We start from the raw sequence: 23,167 nt of genomic DNA on the forward strand, positions 1-23,167 counted from the left end.
GATTATTATTATTTGTTAAAGATATCTATATTTAGAACACAATTTTTTTTTATATTACATGTCTTCTTTTGTATTGTTCAATCCTGAATGACACTGATGGCAGTCAACTCTTCTGCTCACATAGTTGAATTTTCCACCACTTATTTGGAAGCTTTCTGTAACTGCCATGTGATTTGGTGGGTGCAGTTGGGTTGCCTGGTTGAAAGAAGCTGTAGACTGACAAGTTGTAATACTTTCGATGTATAAGACTTAAGCTAGAAGAATTAAAATCCGCTGTGATGAATGGAATTTTTCTAATTTTTTAATATTTTTTTTAAACCCCAACCTATTATCTGAATGATTATAATCAGAACCAGGCATTAACTACTAATTTCAATACTAATAGTTCCAAAATGGGGATAAAAAGGAAAAAATAAAAAGAATAGAGAAAAATAAATCTATAATTTTTGAAAATAATTGGGGAACAAAGAACCACAAAGGGAAAAAAAAACTAATTTTACTAGTTGAACGCCTAATTTTCTCGAGGGAGAGGGATGCCATCAAATCCAATAACAATTGTATGTGTGGGAGGGACAACATCTTTCCACAGGAGGAAAATGAGCCTTCTAGCAATCTGGGAAGCAAATCCAACTATATGGGATTGAGGTAGAGTCAAAATTAAGTCCATTGGTCCACTCATTCCAAAAATAACAATAGGGCTTGGAGAGAGAGATTAATAAACAAGAATTAAAGATAGCATAGTACGGAGGGATGGACATAGACAGAACATGTGATATAAAGTATCTTTCTGATTGTACATTTATATTTAGAGGATATATTAGGGTAAAATTTAGCTAACTGAACTTTGGCATAGTGGGCCCTATGGACTATTGTAATAAGGAATGTCTAGCACACGAAGTTAATGAATATACATTTTTCAAAATAGACTTCCTTGTATCTTCAGGAAACAATTGTTGAAAGTCATGATCCCAAACTTTCTTAATGTTAGATAAAGAACTATTGCTAAATCTCAAAAGTAGTTCATAAAGGGCTGAAGGCAGTCCTTTTTGATTAGATAAGATTAAAATCTAAGTCTTGGGGAAGCCTCAATGTTAAGGAGTTTAAGAAACTTCTAATTTGTAAATAGCAAAATAAATGTTGATTAGGTAATTTAAATTTGGCAGATAATTGCTCAAAAGAGGCAAGGTTTTGGTCTATACACAAGTCCAAGAAAGATAGAATACCTAACCTCAACCATTGAGGCTTGAACCTAGGGTGAAAAAAAATAAGTAAAATTGGACTAATTAGCATTTTGGTTTTCATAGATTTTTGTTATCTAAATTGGAAGCAAATACCAAATTATCAGTTAGCTGGAAGAGCGAAGAAAGGCAAATCTCCTTATCTTAATGGTTTCTTCTTTTGATGAAGTTGCCTTAATCCTCCCTAATTTCTTGTAGGTTTTTCAAGCTGACCCATTATTTGTTACTAAATTTTTTTTGATTCATTAGTCTCACTTATTTCCTCTATATGGTAAATTAAGTGTCCCTGTTTTTGGGGCGAATCCTTCAAAATCCTAAGAGAAATGGGGGCTTGGCATTCCTAATTTGAGACTGGGCAGCGAATATTAGATACCTGTATATCATTATTTGGATACATCATAATGAATATTCAGGTGCCTCAGGATGGATTGACTTAGAGATTAAATCCATTAAAAGACGCTCTCTCATCTCAATACTGGGAATTTTTCTAACTGAATGCCTTTTTCATAATCATCTAATTTGGAAGTGTCAAGCTCAAAATCTGCACTCAAGTGATACGGAGATTTATTCACCTAGCTGTCAATGAGCACGTACCTTCTGGGACAATTATTTGATTGTTTCAGGATGTAATAACAGAATTAAATTGTCCATTTATTTTTATATATATACATATATCAGGCAGAAAAGTTAGCAGTTCCTGTCCCAGGATGAGTACCTCCTACATGGATCTAATACCAACTCATCTGAAAATTAATCATTGTGTTGTGGGGAAAGAAAACAGCTGCCTGATTTATTTTGGAATTCAAAGAAGTTGATCATTGCCTTAAGCCTGTAATATTATATCCTGAGGATATTACCAAACTGCAAGAAGTTCTGGCATGTCGGCATCTTCTTATTTTGACTTTTCCCCGTGATGAATGTATGTAATATCTTGGTGTATAAAAGTTGCATTGCAGTTAGGGGTGTGTTCTGTTGTGAGTACAGTGGTTTGTTTTGGAATACACTGGAGTAATGATGTGAATGTAATATCAAAAGTAAAGGCCTAGCGTGTGAAGTAGTCAAAGCTCCTGGAGGGAGTTAACTGACTCATTTCTGAACTCTTGGGCATAGCAGTAACCCTATCCCATTTCAAAACCCAGAGGATTTGAGGCAGGGACATTAAAAGAGCATAGCAGATCTCTAGAATCTGAAGAAGTGCACAGCAGACTTGGAATGTCAGAATGGTACCAGGTTTCCCAGGGAAGCTTGAACCTCTTGCAGCCATTCCCTTGATAGCTGTGGGTAGGGAGAGATCTGACCTTGTTCCTCTCCAGCCCCATTTGCTAGCATTCAGTGGGCTGGGGAAAAACAGCCTTTTAACAAGGTGCCTGTACAATTCCTGCTGTCCTATTTTTAAAATCCTCTCAAGTCCCAGGAATTCTGATAAACTCTCAAGTACAATGTCAAAATATTCTCATTGCAAGATATTGCTTTGAATTCCCAGTGTATCCAAAGGAGTTCCTGAGGTCTATTTGTAGTATCCACAGCACATTCTCACTGAATTCTACATTTCCCTGAAACATCACATTTAAAACATTCATGGAATTCTTTGCTGCCTAATTAAATAAACACAGAGCAAACTGATATTCCAAATATTTATAAATGCCCAGGTTTGTCATTTTATAGAATAATCTATCTCCCTTAGTGATGCATTGCTAGAGTATGCAACACAACCTTATAGTGAAACAAAATTCTGAAATCTATGTAACTGCAACATCTGAGGTTTTATTAGCAAATAACACAGGACTTTCAACATAATCTCTCACTTTTGCAATTTCTTTTTGCTCAACATGACTCTGAAATGAATAAAATTGGAATGCTCTTACTCGTATTAAACCTTCATAGTGTCAACTAATACAGGAGTTCCCTCATTCCTTGCAGTAGACTTGCCTTTTACTTAAGCCTACTTGTACATGTAGCACTACCCACAACTGCCAAGCAGATTGGAGTTTCTGTGCTTTGTATGTAGAGCCTGCAGTTCATCTCTTCAAAATGTGATTCTTGCATCTCGCAGAATCAACAGAGCTAAAACATCAAAAAGTTCTTCTTTCTTCCCCTCAGAATGATAAAAGTGTAATCTTCTTGATGCTTCGTAGGTAAGCTCCAAAACTGTAACAGTCACAATGAGTAATAACACTTAATTTTAAAAAAAATCACAGTACATAGTTCCTAGCATGAGACTTTTTGTAATTACAGCGCCAAATGGAATAGTACTAATCAGTGTTCAATTTCCTGCTGTTTATTAATTGCACATCATTAACCACTTCAAATGAAAACTTTCCATTCCAGGATTGAAATAGTCAATCATTAAATTGTTAGATGTTATTTAGTTTAATGCTATTGTTCATGTTTTAAGCAGGTATGCAGTGAGAAAGACACCACACTAGTAAAGCTATTCTGCCAGGTAGGTATGAAGCACAAATGTCTGCAGATGCTATGATTGTAGTAAAAGCATTAAAATGCTGGAGGAACTCTGGTCTCACAGTGTCCATAAGAAGTAAAGATAAACAACTGATGTTTCAGGCCTTTCAAGGTATGAGTAACTCAAACCCTAAAGAAGGGCTCAGACCCAAAATGTCAGTAATATATCTTTACCTCCTATAGATTGCAAGACCTGGTGAGTTCCTCCAGCATTTCTGTACTTTTACAACCAGATATATATCCCCATTTGATTAGTATAGGAGGTGCTCTTGACCTTCTCAATGTTATGTTTTTTTAAATTTTTTTAATTTTTGACACTATGAACCATATCAATCAAAATACATACAAACATTTCCCTCTTAAATATACACAGTGGCATTTTCTCCCCTTTTTTCCCCCATCCCTTCCCTTCCCTCCCTCTTTTCCACCCCCCTCCAAACCCATTAAATGTCCAACATATACAATATAATAAAAGCATTAAACAATGTCATCACACAATGAAAATAAACAAGAAAATTGTCTCAGCTACTTTTACACACTGGGTCAGGTCATTTGGTCTTCTTCTCATTCTATCATTTTAGGGGGTGGAGGTCCGTGGTAGGCCCTCTCTGTTATGTTCCATGTACGGTTCCCAAATTTGCTCAAATAATGTGACTTTATTTTTTAAATTCTATGCTGTTTTCCAATGGAATACATTTATTCATTTCCATGTACCATTGCTGTACTCTCAGACTCTCTTCTGATTTCCAAGTTGACATTTTATATTTTTTTGCTACAGCTAAGGCTATCATAATAAATCTTTTTTTGCGCTTCATCCAGTTTGAGGCCTAATTCTTTACTTATATTACTTAGAAGAAAGATCTCTGAATTTTTTTGGTATGTTGCTCTTTGTGATTTTTATTTAATACCTGATTTAGATCTTCCCAAAACTTTTTCACTCTCTCACATGCCCAAATTGCATGTACTGTTGTTCCCATTTCCTTCTGACAGTGAAAACATCTATCTGATAATGTTGGATCCCATTTATTTAACTTTTGGGGCGTGATTATATAGCCTGTGTAACCATTTATATTGTATCATGCGTAACCTTGTGTTTATTATATTTTTCATAGTTTAAGAGCACAACTTTTCCCATATTTCATTTTTAAAATCTTTGTTTAATTCTTTTTCTCACTTTTGTTTGGGTTTATAGCTTATTTCATAATTTTCCTTATCTTGCAGCTTGATGTACATGTTTGTTATAAATCTTTTTATTATCTGTAATCACATATTCAAAGCTGCTTCCTTCTGGTAATCTCAGCCTGCTTCCCAATTTGTCCTTTAAGTACGTTTTCAGTTGGTGGTATGCAAACATTGTACCATGAGTTATTCCATATTTGTACTTCATTTGTTCAAATGTTAATAAATTATTTCCCCCCAAAAATTTCTATTCTTTTAATTCCTTTTCTCTTCCATTCTCTAAAGGAAAGGTTATCTATTGTGAAAGGGATTAGTTGATTTTGCATCAATAATAATTTTGGTAGTTGGTAATTTGTTTTTTTTTCCTTTCTACGTGAATCTTCTTCCATATGTTGAGTAAATGTACTGGAGAACTTCTATATTGCACCAGTTTTTCATCCCACTTATAAAGTAATAATTACAGTAATACCAAAGACTGGGAAAGATCCACTAACACCAACATCATATAGACCAATATCTCTACTTAATTCAAATTATAAGATAATAGCAAAACTTAGCAAACAGATTGGCCGAATGTGTACCAAAAGTAGTAAAACAAGATCAAACTGGATTTATTAAGAAAAGATGAACAATGGACAATGTCTGTAAGTTCATTAATTTAATCCATGCAGTACAAGGAAATAAGATACCAACAGCGGCTGTTGTTTTAGATGCAGAGAAAGCCTTTGACAGGGTAGAATGGAATTATTTATTCAAAGTATTACAGAGGTTCAACCTACCAAAAAAATATATTAATTGGATTAAAGCATTGTATAAGAGACCATTGGCGAAGGTGACAATAAATGTATATGTATCGAACCAATTTAAGTAGGTCAACAAGGCAGGGATGTCCACTATCTCCCTCACTGTTCACTTTAACAATAGAACCATTGACAGAACTGATAAGAACAGAAAATAAAATAAAAGGGATAAAAATAAAGGAGAAGGAATATAAAATCAGTTTATTTGCAGATGATATCACAGTATACTTAACAGAACCAGAAACATCAATAAAAGAACTACATAAGAAATTGAAGGAATATGGAGAAATATAAACGCAAATAAAAGTGAAGCGATGCCAATGAATAATGTGAATTACACAGAGTTTAAAAAAGAATCACCATTTAAATGGCAAACACAAGCAATCCGATACCTAGGTATTAGATTAGATAATAATTTAGGCCACCTATACAAATTAAATTATCAGCTATTAATGAAGAAATTACAGGATGACTTAGAACATTGGAAAGAATTGCCACTAACATTGATAGGGAGGGTAAATTGCATTAAAATGAATGTCTTCCCAAGGATACAATACCTATTTCAATCATTACCAATTCCCTTAAAAGAGAAATTCTTCAATGAACTAAAGAGAATAATAAGGAAATTCTTAATGGAAAGGGGGGAAACCGAGGATAGCGCTAGATAAATTAACAGAATGGTACAAACAAGGTGGTTTGCAGCTACCAAAGTTTAAAAATTATTATAGAGCAGCACAATTAAGGTATCTATCAGATTTTTATCAAACAAGGGAAAAACCCGATTGGACCAAGATAGAGCTAGATAAAATAAGGGCGAAGGTACCAGAATTAATGTTATGTTTTTTTGATCATCTCAGGTGTTGGGCTTGCTTGATATACATGTTAATGAAGATCATTCATAACAAAACAGAACCTTTGGCATCCCGCATTGCAATTCAACAAGGAAATTCTTAAGTTCTTGATGTGTATACCCTATTCCTTGATAAAGAGCACAGTGCCATCTTCACCAAGACAATCAATGTAGAATCAGTGGCTTGTCGTGGACTTCAATTTTTTTATTCGAGTCTTGCTAAAGATCATGCTGACACTGAAACAGTTTGGTGAATGGAAGTTGAGTGAATTTATAACAACATTCTGCTGAAGTGTCTTATTAGCCAGTTGAGATCCTGGATATGTCAGAAGCATTAAATGAGTTTTGTTATTCGATGAGTATAGCAGAAGTTCAGAGAAAGGGTTAAGGGATGTTGAGGATGGGGTTGGGATGAAACATGCCTGGAGGGTCAGAGAGAAATGCAGGAAAACTGGAGGGGGAGGAAAATAAGAATTCCAGGACAAGTGTTTGGAGAATTGACGCAAGTTAGGGAGAGTTGAGTATGCGCAGGGAGAGAGGGAGACTAAAGTAAATTTTGGCAGCAGCTAACATAGTGTTATCTTAAATCAAGCCACACATTTAACAGGTCAGACCTTCCGAGCATCTACTGAACTCTAGAATCCTAAAGCTTGCCCACGGTTCATACACTCAACTACACCAGCATTTCATTATTGACGTTGATTGGTCCCTCATTTTACAAATTTACTTATGAACTAAATTTTCAGTCATATCCAATAAGCCAATACTAGGTAAGAAAATAACAGAATAATAATGTAAATTGTTGTTACTTGCATTCATTTTAAAGCTTCTGTCATAATCTTTCATATAGAGATGAGATGATTAGACCATTTTCATCTTGCCGACTAATTGTTGCTCGTGGTATATTGAATATAATTTTGTTAGAGGTGGAGAGATGGAGGGAGGCGTTAGGCTCTTTAAGCAAATTTTGCCAATAATTTTGAGAATTGTCAACTGATAAGTTGTAACTTCTTCCTCAACCTTCTCAACATTATGTTTTGTCGATCTACTCGGTAGTTGGGCAACTCATTGAAACAAAGCACAATAGGAGGAAATGCCAAGATTTTAAAGGTATTTGCCTTGATTTTCTCATGGATTATGATTTGTGCCATGTGAGAGGACTTAGACCGCATGTAAAAATGTGGATTTTGACCAATCCCCAACCCTGAAAGCAAAGTCTGAGGCTGTAGAAAAATTGTGTGAAGGGGATGCTGTTGAAAAACACCAGGAAGCAGCTCAAGAGATGAGTGATAGATGAAGGAGTGAAGATATTCATACCTCATTGCTCACAAGTAATAATAACAAAAATAAATTTGAACTTAATCCAGGAATGGACTGGAGAGAAAGTCACTATAATTCTCCAGAGCAGACTTGCAGTTGAAAGGGCTCAACCATAGTCTATTCCAGGTTCGTAAACATAAGGTGTAAAGTTCATTTCCCTTTTGTTTCCTAATTTGAGGTGAAGTAACATGAAATTTGTACAGTAATGAGGGCAAAACACAGATGTCATAAAACTCCAATAATTCAGTGTTCTCAATTTTCCAGACCCAACACCATTTTCATTCACTTGTTTGAGGTGTTACATAGTAGTATAAACTTTCTAGTAAACCAGATAAGTTTGAATGGAACAAGGTCCTGGTCAGTTTAAAGAGAGTGCAAGAATCAGTAGCCTTCTGAGCAGAAAGGGAGCACAGGGAATGGGGCCCCAGTGAAATTAATGAGAGCATATCAAACATCATTGTGTGAGCCACGTGACAGACCAGTCAGATGGGGATTATTGGAGCTTTAGTGTAGGTTGTTCAAGGGTTTCCTCAGATTGCATTGATCTGCACAATTATACTTGCATAATCATATACATCATTCTATGATGCTGTTTTTAATTGCATGTACTTTATTACTTTGCCATTTAAAAGGTGAAACATTTACAAATTTAACCAATTCTTTTCAGTAATTGTAACTGGTGTTATGTGGGTTGATTCTGAAGAGATTGTTGATGCATCATCTATCAGTGGACTTACTGAAGGTTTCACATCTTGATTCTCTTCAATCATATCTATTTTGTTTATTCAAATTTGGACAACAGCACGGTAACAGGACCTTTCGGTCCAGGAGCCTGTGATGCCCAATTGACCTACAAACTGGCATGTTTTTAAGGGTGGGAGGGAAACCGAGCACCCAAAGGAAACACATGCAGACACTGGGAGAATGTACAAAGTCCTTACAAACAGCACTAGTTTTGAACCCAGGTCACTGGCACTCCAAAAGCACTTCACTAACTATGCACCCGCTGTATCTTCTATGTCAATCAATTTTCAATAATTAGAAGAATTCAATTCATGAGTAAATTTAAATTCTTAATCTTCCTTATTCTTAACTTGTATACCTTGTGAGCGCAATTAAGTAGTCTTCATGAATATTTCTAAATCTCTCACCTATTCTTATATTTTAACTGCATTTTTTTCATCTTCCTTTCCAGTCTTCTAAATCATCTATGCCCTGTTGTGAAGAGCAGCATCATCCTGTGGCTCAGAAGAAGAAAATGTGCAGCCTGAAACTTGACAGTGAGAAATAACCTGCTTTTCAGATTGATGCTGGACAATGCAGAGATTTAAAGAGATATCGGACTCCCATTTCTTTTCAAAAACTGTTCAAATTGAAATAATCAAAATATTGGATCATTATACTATGCAATCTCTTCAAAAAGACAAAATATCACAATGGAAATTGGATTTGAATTCTTCAATCGTGTATTCAGTGATTGGGCATAACCCCAAGTACTTTACCTTAACCTAGATGGCTGCCCACCAACATCAAAGAGTTGTCCATATTTTACTCATAATAGTTAACATGAACACATTATAAGGGTCCCCAGTTCCCTGTCCACAACCATTTATCACTGCTACCTTCAGGCAGAAGGGACAGAAGCTTGAAAACCAGCACCTCTAGGTTCAACAACAGTTTCTTTCTAAGAGCTATCAGGCTCTTGAACCTTCCCCAGTACACTAATCATAGACTCCTCTGACTGCACCAAAGGAGGGCACAGGTATTAGGTGAGAGGGGAGAGATGTAAGAGGGACCTGAGAGACTTTCTTTTTTAAATTCAGAGGGGGGTTCCCTATCTATACCGAGCTGCAGATGCAGGCACAATTATGAAGTTCAAAAGACATTTGGACAGATTTATGGATAGGAAGAATCTGAGGATGATATGGACCAAATTCAGGCAAATGAGGCTTGCCCAGAATGCCATCTTGGTCTGCATGAATGAGCTGTACCAATGAGCCTTCTTCATGTTATATGACTCTAATTCAATGACATTCTATCCATAATTGACAGGTCAGCCATTCACATCGAGTAACTGATCGTTAATTTTCAAATTGCTACATTTCCTAATATTTCTACATTAATTCAGTTTATATTCCAACTTTAATGCTGCACCAGCTTTGTATAAATGTCGCTTTTGTGGCTTTCTATCATCAGTGTTTCTCTTATACTGATGACCTACTTGGCTGACATTAATTTGGCGTGGCATCCTGGGACTAGCATTACACATTGAGGTTTGTTCCCTTTCATTTTTGCAGTTGAATCATTTCACTGCTCTAAGCTGTCATACTTTAGGTAGCTGATCTTCATTACATTGATGGCAAATTTTCCCACCAGTCTCTTCTTTCGCACCAAGCCTGCTCACAAGACTTGGCCTTGTGATTGGAATTTTAGTAATTGCTGCTGCTGTTTGCCTGTGTACAGCTTTGCCCATAATATTTGATTTCTGAAGTCACTAAAATTGCAGATTCCTCAGCAAACTATTTCAGCTCTCAAAATCTCACTACCTTTGTTTTCAATGGCACCTGAGAGGAATCAGAAATGAGTTCAACTGAAGACTGGAGGGTAAAATGAACGTTTGCACTGTGATGTTTCTGCAAAACATGACTTTTTCATGACAATAAATTCTGATTCTGATAACTGTTATGCTTTTATTCAAGAAAGGCCATAGAGAAAACCCTAGGATCCACAGGCCAGTGAGCCTAACATCTGTGGTTGATAAGTTACTAGAGAGTATTCAGAGGGAGAGGATATACATGCACACAGATGGACATAAGCTAATTGGGGGATAATCAGCATGGTTTTGACAGTATCAAGCACCGTTTATTGTTATCTGATTGTACTAGCACAACTTAACTAAACAGCATTCTCTGGTCCTCTGTGCAAAAGACGCAGACATACAACCAAATATACCACACATGCAGATAATGGACAAGTATTGATCTATACAAATAAATAAATAAACAAACAAATAAATAAATATTGTTTCATGAATATAAGAGTCTTGGATGGATTATGTGAGCAGTTCCTTTGGTCATTCAGTATTCTCATTGCCCATAGGAAGAAGCTGTTCCTCAGCTTGGTGGTGCTAGATCTAATACTCTTGTATTTCTTTCCCAACAGGTTGTGTACAGGATGGAAGGGGTCCACAATGATTTTGTACACCCTCTTCAGACAACAATCCAGGTAAATTTTGTCGATGGGGGGAGGGTGACTCCAGTGATCCTCTCTGCCACTCTTACGGTCCTGTGAATTGACTCTGATCCATTTCTCTGCAGCAACTGTATCACACTGTGATGCAGAACACTCCTATAGAAGGCTGACATAATGGTGGCTGGCAGCCTTACCTGCTTCAGTCTTCTCAGGAAGTACATTTGTTGTTGTGCCTTCCAGCAACTGAGGCGATGTTTAGTGTCCATGATAGATTACTAGTTAAGTGAATTCCAAGTAACTTGATGTTCTCCACTCTCTCTACTACAGAGTTGTTTATGTGTAGTGGAGGGTAGTTGTTCCTGGTCCCCCTAAAGTCCACGATCATCTCCTTCATATTGTGCACTTGGGACATCAGGTCTCACAAATCTGGTTGAGTTTTTTTTTGAAAATGTGATCAAGAAGGTTGATGAGGGCAGAGAAAGTGTTGTATAATAGGCTACAATGGAAGTTAGATTGCATGGGATCCAAAGTAATATAGCAGATTGGATAGAAAATTGGCTTCATGGTAGAAAGTAGAGGGTTATGGTGGAAGGATGTTTCTCAGACTGGAGGCTTATGAAGTGTGAAGTGCTTCAGTGTTGGGTATTGTGTCCATTGCTGTTTTCCATCTATATCAATGATTTAGATGAAAATATAAATGGTATGATCAGCAAGTTTGTTGATTACTCTAAAGTGTCTGGTTTTGAAGATAATGAAGATGGTTTCCAAAGATCTTGATCAATTGGGCAGAAGAATGATTGATGGAATTTAATACAGAGAAATGTGAACTGTTGCATTTTGGGAAGTCTAACATGGGAGGCCCTGCCCAGTGATTGGTAGGGTTGTGGGTTGTGTTGTAGAACACAGCGATCACAGAAAACAGATACAGAGTACATTGAAAGTGGTATCACAGGTAGGTAGGGCAGTCAAAAAGACCTTTAGCATATTGACCTTCATCAGTCAGGATATTGAGTACAGAAGTTGCAAGGTTATTTTGCAGTTGTATAAAGCATTGATGAAGCCCAATTTGGTCCATTGTGTTCAGTTTTGGTCACTGTGCTATGGGAAAGGTTTCATCAAGCTGGAGAGTGCAAAGATGTACAAGGATATTGGAACATAGAACACTACAGTACAGTACAGGCATTTCAGTACTTGATGCTGTGTCAACCTATATAATCCTTAAAAAAAAAAGTAATAAGCTCACCCTACCCTGTAACCCTCTTTTTCTCCATCTACATGCCTGTCTAAGAGTCTCTTAAATGCCACTAACATTTCAGCTTCCACCACCATCCCTGGCAAGGCATTCCAGGCACCTACAACTCTTGGTGTAAAAAATAATGTAACCCTGATGACACCACTAAACTTTCCTCCCTTAACTTTGTACATATATTCTCTAGTGTTTGCTATTCCTGCCCTGGGAAACAGGTGCTGGCTGTCCACTCTATCTAGGCTTCTCATAATCTTGTAGACTTCTATCAAGTCTCCTCTCATCCTTCTACGCTCCAAAGAGAAAAGTCCCCACTCTGCTAACCTTGCCTCATAAGACTACTTTTTTAATTCAGGCAACATCCTGGATAATCTCTTCTGCACACTCTCCTTAGTTTCCACATCCTTCCACATAACAGTTTATGGCATGGAAACAGGCCATCTCGGCCCTTCAATTCCATGCCGGTTCATTCAAACAACTTCGCTAGAACCCCCCACCTATTCTCCGCCCATAACCCTCCAACCCCCTTCTATCCATGTATATATCCAGCCTCCTCTTAAATTAAAGAATTGACTCTGACTCAACTATTTCCTCCAGAAGATTATTCCATTCAGCCATCACTCTCTGAGTGAAGAAGCATCCTCTAATGTTTCTCCTAAAATTTTGCCCTCTTACCCTCAACTTGTGTCCTCTTGTTTCAACCTCCCCTGCTCTCTGGGGGAAGAGTCTACTTGCATCTAGTCTATCTATTCCCTTCATAATTTTAAACACCTCTATCAAATCCCCTCTCAATCATCTACATTCCAATGAATAAAGTCCTAACCTCTTCAATCTTTCTCTGTACTCTAGGTATTTTAAACCTGGTAAATCTTCTCTGCACCCTCTCCACCATATCTATATCCTTCCTATAATGAGATGACTAGAAATGAACACAATACTCTAACTGTGGTCTTACTAGAGATTTGTAGAGTTACAACATGACGTCTCTATTCCTGAATTTAATCCCCCATTAATGAAGTTCAGCATCCCATAGGCCTTCTTGACTATCCTATCAATCTGTGCGGCAACCTTGTGGGATGCATGGATTTGTACCCCAAGGTACCTCTGTTCATCCACACTCTTAAGTAACTGACCATTTACCCTGCACTCAGCCTTCTGGTTTGTCCTTCCAAAATGCATCACCTCATACTTTTCCGGATTGAACTCCATCTGCCACTTTTCTGCCCAACTCTGCATCCTCTCTATATCCCTTGAAACTTTCAACAACCTACAGCTCTATCCACAACTCATCCAACCTTCGTGTCATCTGCAAACTTACTCACCCATCCTTCTGCCTCATCATCCTGATCATTTATAAAAATCACAAAGAGCAGGGGTCGCAGAACAGATCCTTGCGGCTCTCCACTAGTCACCATCCTCAAGGAAGAATACTTTCCTTCCACTACTACTAATCTGCTTTCTACCTGCAAGCCAATTTTTTATTCACACAGCCAAGCTTCCACTGATTTCGTGCTTCATGATTTTCTGGATGAGTCTCTGGTGGGGGACCTTGTCAAATGCCTTTCTAAAATCCATTTAGACCACACCTACCACCCTACCTTTATCAATTTCTTTTGTTACTTCCTCAAAAACCTCAGTTAGGCTCTTGAGGCATGACCTTTCCTTCACAAAAGCCTGCTGACTATCCTTGAGTAGACTGAACTTCTCTAAATACTCACAGATCCTATCCTTAAGAATCCTCTCCAATAGTTTTCACACCACTGATGTAAGACTCACTGGTCCATAATTCCCAGTATTCTCCGATTTAACTTTTTTAAATAAGTGGACCTCATTTGCCATTCTCCAATCCTCCGGCACCTTCACTGAAGCCCAAGAGAATTCAAAGATCATAGCTACTGCCCTTCCTGTCTCTTCTCTCACTTACCACAGCAACCTGGATATATCACATCTGGCCCTGGGTACTTATCAATCTTGATGTTTGTAAGAAGATCCAACATTTCCTCTTCCTTAATCTCCACATTGTCCAGCACACAGGGCTGTTCTATTTTGATCTCACCCTTATCAAGGTCCTATTCACTTGTGAATACTGAAGCAAAGTAGTCATTGGTAACTGCCCCAAACTCCTCTGCCTCCAGGCACATGTTGCCTCCTTTATCCTTTAGCAGCCTCATCTTAATTTTTGTAACCCTTCGGTTCTTCACATACACATAGAATGCCTTGGGGTTCTTGTTAATCCTATATGCCTAGGTCTTCTCATGCCCCCTTCAAGCTCTCCTAAGTCCTTTCTTAAGCTCCTTCCTGGCTACCATATATTTCACATGAGCCCTTCCTGTTTCCTGCTTCCTATATCTAACATATGTTTCCTTCTTCCTCTTGACTAATTGTCTCACCTGTTTTGTCAGCCACAGTTCCCTTTTCCTACCATTTGTTCCTTGTCCCAGTGGGACATACCTATCCCAGCACAAGGGGTCACTACACTTCCTCCACATTACTTCTGTACTTTCACCCTTGAACATCTGTTTCCAATTTACTCACTAGTTCCTGCCTCATTCCTTCACAATTAGCCCTTCACCAGTTATGCACTTTCCCATGTTGTTTGTTTTTATCCTTTTCCATAAGTATTCTGAAGCTAAGGGAGTTGTGGTCACTCTCACCAAAATGCTCCTCCACTGAGAAGTCCATCACGTAACCAGGTTCATTACCCAGAATTAGATCCAGTATGGCCTCTCCTCTCATTGGCTGGTCCACATACTGTGTCAGGAATCTTTCTTGACATACCTCACAAATTCAGCCCCATCTATTGCTCTGGCAGTCAGTAGGTGCCAGTCAAAATTAGGGAAGTTGAAATCACCCATAATTTCAAACCTGTATTTCCTGCACCATTCCAAAATTTGCCTGCTTATCTGCTCCTCGGTGTCCCAATGGCTATTTGGTGGTCTATAGACAATGATAACTCTCTTCCTATTTTTAACCTCCACCCACACCATCTCAATGGATACTCCCTCTGCAGTGTCCTCCCTGTGATACTATCCTTGACCAGTAAATGCTATTCCTCCAACCACCCCCCCCTCCTTTTCTACCTCCCATTCTATTCCTCTTAAAACACCTAGACCCTGGTACCTGCATCAGCCAATCCTGTCCTTTTTCGAGCCAAGTTTCAGTAATGACCACAACCTCATAGTTCCATGTATTGATCCATGCTCTAAATTAATCCCCTTTAATCCTAATACTCCTTGCATTGAAATTGACACATTTCAACCCCTCTAACAGGGTAAATTTGTTTTGTCCCCTGCCTGTCTTTCTTTATCAACTCAGAACACATAGAATCATGCTTTTGGCCTTCTACCCTCAACTCTGCACTCACATTCTGATTCCCACCTCCCTGCCAAACTAGTTTAAACTGTCTCCAATAGCTCTAGCAAACCTGCTTGCCAAGATATCGGTCCCTTTCCAGCTCATGTACAGTCTCTCCTTTTTGTACAGGTCAGTCCTTCCCCAGAAGAGATCCCAATAATCCAGAAATCTGAACCCCTGTCCCCTTCATCAACTCTTCAGCCATGCATTCATCTGCCACAACTTCTAGTTCCTACTCTCTCTGGTGCGTGGCCTGGACTCAAGGGCTTGATCTATAGGGAGAGGTTCAGCAGGCTATGACTTTATTCGTTAGAGTGCAGGAGAATGAGAGGTGATAGTGTAGATGCATACAAAATCATGACAGGAATGCAGAGAGTCTTTTGCCCAGAGTTGACTGTGGATAGTCAATGGAAAGCATTCACAGATCTAATGGAGAAATTGCAAAAATCGTTTATACCGGTTTGGCATAAAAATAAACCAAAAAAGGTGACTTAACCGTGGATAACAAGGGAAATTAGAGACAACATTACGTCCAAAGAGAGAGCATATCAATTGGCCAAAAAAAAACCACAACCGAAGACTGGGAGCAGTTCAAGATTACCAAAGGAGGACAAAGGGATTAATCAAGAGAGCAAAAATAAATTACGAAAGTAAGCTTGTGGCAAATATAAAAACCGACTGCAAAAGCTTTTATAAATATGTCAAGAGGAAAAGATTGGTGAAATCCAGAGTAGGTCCTTTGCAGTCGGAATCAGGGGAATATATAATGGGGAATAAGGAAATGGCAGACCAATTAAATTCTTACTTTAGTTCTGTTTTTACAAGAGAGGATACAAATAACCTCCCAAGGATGTTGGAAAACATAGAGACTAATGCAAGGGAGGAACTGAAAGAAATCAGTATCTCTAAGGTCATGGTCTTGGGGAAATTGATGGGATTGAAGGCAGATAAATCCCAAGGGCCTGATAATCTACATCCTAGGGTACTTAAGGAAGTAGCCATTCAGATAGCAGATGCTTTAAGAATTATTTTCCAGAACTCGATAGATTCACCCATGGATTGGAGGGTAGCTAATGTTACCCCACTATTTAAAAAGGGGGGTAGAGAAAAAGCGGGGAATTATCGGCCGGTGAGCCTTACATCAGTAGTGGGCAAAATGATGGAATCCATTGTTAAGGATGTAATAGCGGAGCAAATGACGATAAGGTCCCGCATAAACGACTGGCTTACAAAATCAAGGCTCATGGGATTGGGGGCAAAGTATTGATGTGGATTGAGAACTGGCTGGCAGGTAGAAGACAGAGAGTTGGGATAAATGGCTCATTTTCTGAGTGGCAGGCGGTGACCAGTGGGGTGCCACAGGGATCTGTACTGGGACCCCAGCTGTTCACAATTTACATTAATGATCTGGATGAGGGGATTGGATGTAATATCTCCAAATTTGCAGATGACACTAAGCTAGGAGGGGTTGTGTGCACAGAAGAGGGGGTCAGGAAGCTCCAGTATGATTTGGATAAATTGAGGGACTGGGCAGATACATGGCAAATGCACTGCAATGTGGATAAATGTGAGGTTATCCACTTTGGTAATACAAACCGGAGGGCAGATTACTATTTGAATGGCAATAGATTAAGAGATGGGGAAGTGCAGAGAGACCTAGGGGTACTTGTACACCAGTCTCTGAAGGCGAGCATGCAGGTACAGCAGGCGGTTAAAAAGGCAAATGGTATGTTGGCCTTTATATCAAGAGGGTTTGAGTATAGGAACAAGGATAACTTACTGCAGCTGTACAGGGCCTTGGTGAGACCACACCTGGAGTATTGTGTGCAGTTTTGGTCACCTGATCTAAGGAAGGATGTTCTTGCAATGGAGGGAGTGCAGAGGCGATTCACCAGGGATTTTAAAAGGCATTTAATACCTGTCTTTTAATGACTGTGTAAAAGGGATTTATGACTCCTGGAATGGCAGGAATGATTATGAGGAAAGACTGCGCAAATTGGGATTGTACTTGCTGGAGTTTAGAAGATTGAGAGGGGATCTCATAGAGACATATAAAATTCTGGCAGGACTGGACAGAATGGATGCAGATGGGATGTTTCCAATGATGGGAAAATCCAGAACCCGGGGCCATGGTTTGAGGATAATAGGCAAACCATTTAGGACCGAGATGAGGAGGAATTTCTTGACCCAGAGGGTGGTGAATCTGTGGAATTCATTGCCACAGAGGGCAGTAGAGGCAGGTTCATTAAATATGTTTAAGAGGGAATTAGATATATTTCTTCAGTATAAGGGTATTAAAGGTTATGGAGAGAAGGCGGGGATGGGGTACTGAACTTTAAGATCAGCCATGATCTCGTTGAATGGCGGAGCAGGCTCGAAGGGTCGAATGACCTACTCCTGCTCCTATCTTCTATGTTTCTATTAGGGGAAGTAGAACCAGAGAATATAGATTTAAGGTTGGGGGGGGGGTGGGATGGGTGGGTGGGAGAGATTTAATAGGAATGTGAAGGGTAACCTTTTTACACTGTGGGTGGAGATTGTTTGGAATGGACTGCTGGAAGAGGTATGTACTATTGCAACATTTAAGAAAAAAATTGAATGGACACGAATTGGATGGGTTTAGACTAGAGGGATATGGGCCAAATGCAGGCATGTGAGAGAACTGTGGCAGGGACATTTTGGTCAGCATGGATAAGTTGGGCTGAAGTATGTTGTATGACTCTGTAGGCCTTTTTACACAGAAAACCCACTTAATTGGCACGTGAATGACCCATCTTTAAAGGCAGCTTGGGTCGTTCACACTGAACCAAGAAATGCTGGGTCAGTGCGACCTTTTACATAAGCAAGCCGGCATCCTGAAGCAAAAGGAGGTGGGACCTGTAGCATTACAGCATCGGCATCCTGTGTGATGTATAACCTACAGAACTTCATTTCTGCCAGTTCAAGTTTGAATCTCCCGCTAGTAAGTTGCATTAATTCAACATCATTAATGTGCCACAGCCTTAGACTGTCCTGGACACGTCAAGGCTGGTAACCCCTTAAGAGAGAAACCGTTGTGAAATGCATCAGCTCTAATACTACCTATCTTGGTAGTATCAGACATGGGATGAAAATGAACTCCCCCCCCCCCCCCCCCCCACCCCCCATCCCACCTTTGTTGTGTTTATACAAGTAGGAGAAGCAATTAAAAGGCATTTAATACCTGTCTTTTAATGACTGTGTAAAAAGGATTTATGACTATGACTACCTGATCTTGTTTGGAGTAATACATCTTAGGATAGATCAGAGAGCATAACAAATCAGGTAAAAAGTTGAAGCCAAATCTCATCCCTAATTCATACCTCTAGATTTCTGAGCTGTCAGATTGATTATTATCATACTATCCTTTTCAGTGTCGTGCAGGTACTGAATGGAACAGAGGGGAAACTGACTCTATGTGCAGCAAATCAAATAGCTTCCTATTAGCTTTTTGTTAGTTTGGACAAACAAAGGTTCAATAACTTTCATCATGTTAAAAATGCTACAAGTTCTACAGCCTAGCAACAGCCAAGAATAATACTGGGGCTAAATTGAATAGTACTGTAAAATAACACATGAAATGGCAGCAGTGTTATGGAGAGGTACAACATGGAAACAGACCCTTTGACCCTTCGTCCACAACATCAAGTTCATGTTTATTATCATCCAACTGTACAAGTACAACCTGATGAAATAGCTTTCTCCGGTCATTGGTGTAAAAACATACAGACAGACATAACACACATTCAGACAAATGATACTTATGCAGTACGTTTATACATATATAAAAATAAATACATATTATTTGATAAATAGTAGCATCTTGGTGGGTTTGTATGCACAGTTCATTTAATCGCTCAGCAGTCTCACTGTCCGTAGTGTTTTTCAGGCTAGTGGTACTGGCTCTGATACTCCTGTACCTCTTTCCCGACAGGAGTGGCTGAAAGATGCAGTGGTAGGGGTCCTAAATGATTTTGTGAGCTCCCTTTAAGCAACAATCCCAGTATATCATGCCGATGGTGGGGAGGGAGACCCCCCCCCCATGATCCTCTCTGCTGCTCTTATGCTCCTATGGATTGACCTCTGATCCAATGCTCTACAGTAACTGCACTACACTGTGATGCAGCCAGCCAATAAAGATCTTGTAGAAAGTTGACAGGATGGTTGCTGGTAGCCTTGGCCAACTCAGTTTTCTCAGAAAGTGCAGTCACTGTTGTGCCTTCCTGACAAGTGAGGAGATGTTGTGTGTCCAGGATTGGTGCTCTCTACTCTCTCCACTACTGATCTATTAATGTGTAGTGGAGGGCGATTGTCCCTAGTCCTCTTGAAGTCCAAGATTATCGCCTCGTCCCACGTTGAGAGTCAGGTTGTTATTCTCGCACCATTTCACCATGTTTTCTCTGTAGTGTGAATTATCATTTGTTGTTGATGACACCAACAACTGTCATGTCATCTGCAAACTTGATTCTGTTGGAGCTGGATCTAGCGTTGCAGTCATGGGTCAGTAGCATGAACAGGACTGGGCTGAAAACACAACCCTGGAGAACACCAGTGTTCAGCACGACATGCTTGACATTCTGCTGCCAACCGAGTCAGGCTGGTCTTTCCTTTAGGAAATCCAGAATCCAATTACAGAGAGAAACATCGAGTCCCAGAAATTACACCTTCTCCACTAGCCTCTGGGGAATGATCATATTAAACGCAGAGCTGAAGTCAATGTACAGGAGCCTGGAGTATGAGGCATTATTCTCCAGATGGGTCAGGATGGAGTGGAGGGACAAGGCTTTAGCATCATCAGTGGAACAGTTCCAAATGTATGTGAATTGAAATGGGTCCAGTGTCTCTGGGAAGTGCAATTTGATGCATACCATCATGCTCGAAGCATTTCATAGTGGTGGAGGTCGGTGCCACAAGGTGGTAGTTGTTGAGACCTGTTACTGTTTTCCTCTTTTGTAATGGGATAATATTGACATCTTGAAACCTGCAGGGCTTGCTGCATTGATGTGTTGAAGATGTCTGAAGGTATCTCCATAAGTTGGTCTACATAGTTCTTCAGTACCCAACCAGGCATATTGTCTGGCTCCACTGCTTTGTATGGATAGGATTCTCCTCACCTTGGCCATCAGGGGCATGGAGCTTTCTTTGGCATCAGCCTGTTCTTCTTGTCAAACCATGACTAGAAGATGTTTGGTCTGTCTGAAGGGAGGCATCATTATCTTTGACTCACAAGGTTATACGTGGCCTGTTACAGTTTGGATTCTTTGCCACATGCGCCTCATATTGTTGGGGTTCCACAGCTGTCTATGGCTCTTCTGTGCAGACCTGTCCTTTGCCTTCCGGATTGCATGGGAGAGTTCAAGTGCCATTTCATCCCCTGTCCTGAAGGCAGAAACACAAGCTTTGAGAAGTGCCCAGACCTCTGCATCTTACCATGGTTTCTGGTTAGCTCTGGTTGTAACATCCTCAATGCACTTTATGATGTAGCCAGTCACTCGATGTTTACATGACTATTGTGGGTGGTCGCTTCCCTGAAACAGTTCCAGTCCAATAGTCTCAAAGCAGTCCCGTATCGCTGCCGTGCCCCCCATCCCACACCCCCCCCCATCCCACACCCCCCCCCCCCACCATGTCCTGATCTTCCTGCGAACTGGCTCAGTTTGTTTTGCCAGCTGTTAGGACGGATATGTGATCTGAGTTTCCAAGGTGAGGCGAGGAGTAGCCTTGTACACACCAGGGTCGTTTCTGTACACCCGATCCACAGTGTTCTCTCCTATAGTGGTGAAATTGACATGTTGTTGAAATCATGGTAAGACTATTTTGATGTTGGCGTGGTTGAAGTTGCCAGTTACAATCATGTCACTATCATGGTGGATCGTGGGACATCTAGACTTTGCAGATGACACCGTAAAACTCCTTCGTTGCTTTACCCTCATTAGCTGAAGGTGGAGCACAAATTGCCGCAATCAGCGTGGCCAAGAATTCCTTGGGTAGATAGAAGGGTCTGCATTTCATCATCAGGTACATCTCTACTGAACAGATGTTTTTTTTTAACAATGGAGAGATGTGTGCACCAGTCCTCACTGATGTAAATGCATAGTGCCCCTCCTTGAGTCTTGCCAGAAGCCACAGCATCGCTTTTTGTCCTGAAGGAGGTAGGGCAATCAAGCTGGATCGTTGAGTCTGAAATGGAGTCCTGGAGCCATGTTTCTGTGATTACCAGACCAACAGCAGCCCTGCAGTTTTCTCTGATTCGGATGCAGCCTCAGGTAATCCATTTTCTTCTCCAGCGATTTTATATTTATACTAGTCCAATATATTTTAAATGATCTCCACATGCTCATCAAGGAAGCAGATACAATAATCTTCTTCTTCTTTGGCTTGGCTTCGCGGACGAAGATTTATGGAGGGGGTAAATGTCCACGTCAGCTGCAGGCTCGTTTGTGGCTGACAAGTCCGATGCGGGACAGGCAGACACGGTTGCAGCGGTTGCAAGGGAAAATTGGTTGGTTGGGGTTGGGTGTTGGGTTTTTCCTAAGAGTTTTTGTTTGATTTGGACATCTTGTTCAGGATAGATGTGAGCTAAAGGGCCTATTCTTTTGGTGTGCTGTTGTGTATTCAATGTAACTCTCCCTACCCTGATTCTACCATTCACCAACACACAGAGCAAGTTACAGCAGCCAATTAATCTACAAACCTGAATGGTTTTGTCAAGTCAAGTTTTTTTGTCATTTGATTGCACAGGTTCAACATGGCGAAACAGTGTTCTCTGATCCTCGGTGCAAAACATGCGGACTCACAACCAGACATAACACACACACAGACAAACAATACACAAGCGGGACCAGTATTCTTATATACAAATAAATAAATAGATAGATAGACACTGCTTTATGAATATGAGAGCCTCAAATGGTTAATGTGAGCAGCACCTTTGGTCATTCAGCATTCTCACTGCCCGTGGAAAGAAGCTATTCCTCAACCTGGTGGTGCTGGCTCTAATCCTCCTGTATCCCTTTTCCAATGGGAGCAGCTGAAAGATGCTGTGTACAGGTGGAAGGGGTCCTCAATGATTTTGTGTGCCCTCTTCAGACAACGATCCCTGTAGATCATGTCGATCGGGGAGAAGGAGACTCCAGGGATCCTCTCTGCCACTGTTATGGTCCGATCAATTTCTCTACTGCGACTGTACCACAGTGTGATGCAGCCGGCCAGTACATTCTCGATAGAGCTCCTGTGGAAGGTTGACATAATGGTGACCAGTAGCCTTGCCCACTTCAGTCTTTTCAGGATTTGCAGTCACTGTTGCATCTTCCTGACAAGAGAGATGTCATATATCCATGATAGGTCACTAGTTAAGTAAACTCCAGGAACTTGGTGCTTTCCACTCTCTCCACTGTAGAGTTGTTGATATGTAGTGGAGAGTGGTCATTCCTTGCCCTCCTGAAGTCCACAGTAATCTTCATTTTGTCCACATTGAAATTCAGGTTGTTGCTCTCACACCATGTCATGA

The 23,167-nt window shown here is 39.9% G+C and overlaps 1 long non-coding RNA gene across 1 annotated transcript; it reads left to right on the forward strand.

Moving 5' to 3' along the window:
- Positions 1-3,619: 3,619 nt before the first annotated feature.
- Positions 3,620-21,917, forward strand: LOC138737734 (uncharacterized). Its single transcript, XR_011341181.1, has 4 exons — positions 3,620-3,681; positions 9,043-9,127; positions 11,010-11,072; positions 21,807-21,917. It is a non-coding gene; the product is annotated as an uncharacterized lncRNA (long non-coding RNA).
- The last annotated feature ends 1,250 nt before the right edge of the window (positions 21,918-23,167 follow it).

This window comes from Narcine bancroftii, chromosome 6, assembly GCF_036971445.1.
Source record: "Narcine bancroftii isolate sNarBan1 chromosome 6, sNarBan1.hap1, whole genome shotgun sequence".
Taxonomy (NCBI): domain Eukaryota; kingdom Metazoa; phylum Chordata; class Chondrichthyes; order Torpediniformes; family Narcinidae; genus Narcine; species Narcine bancroftii.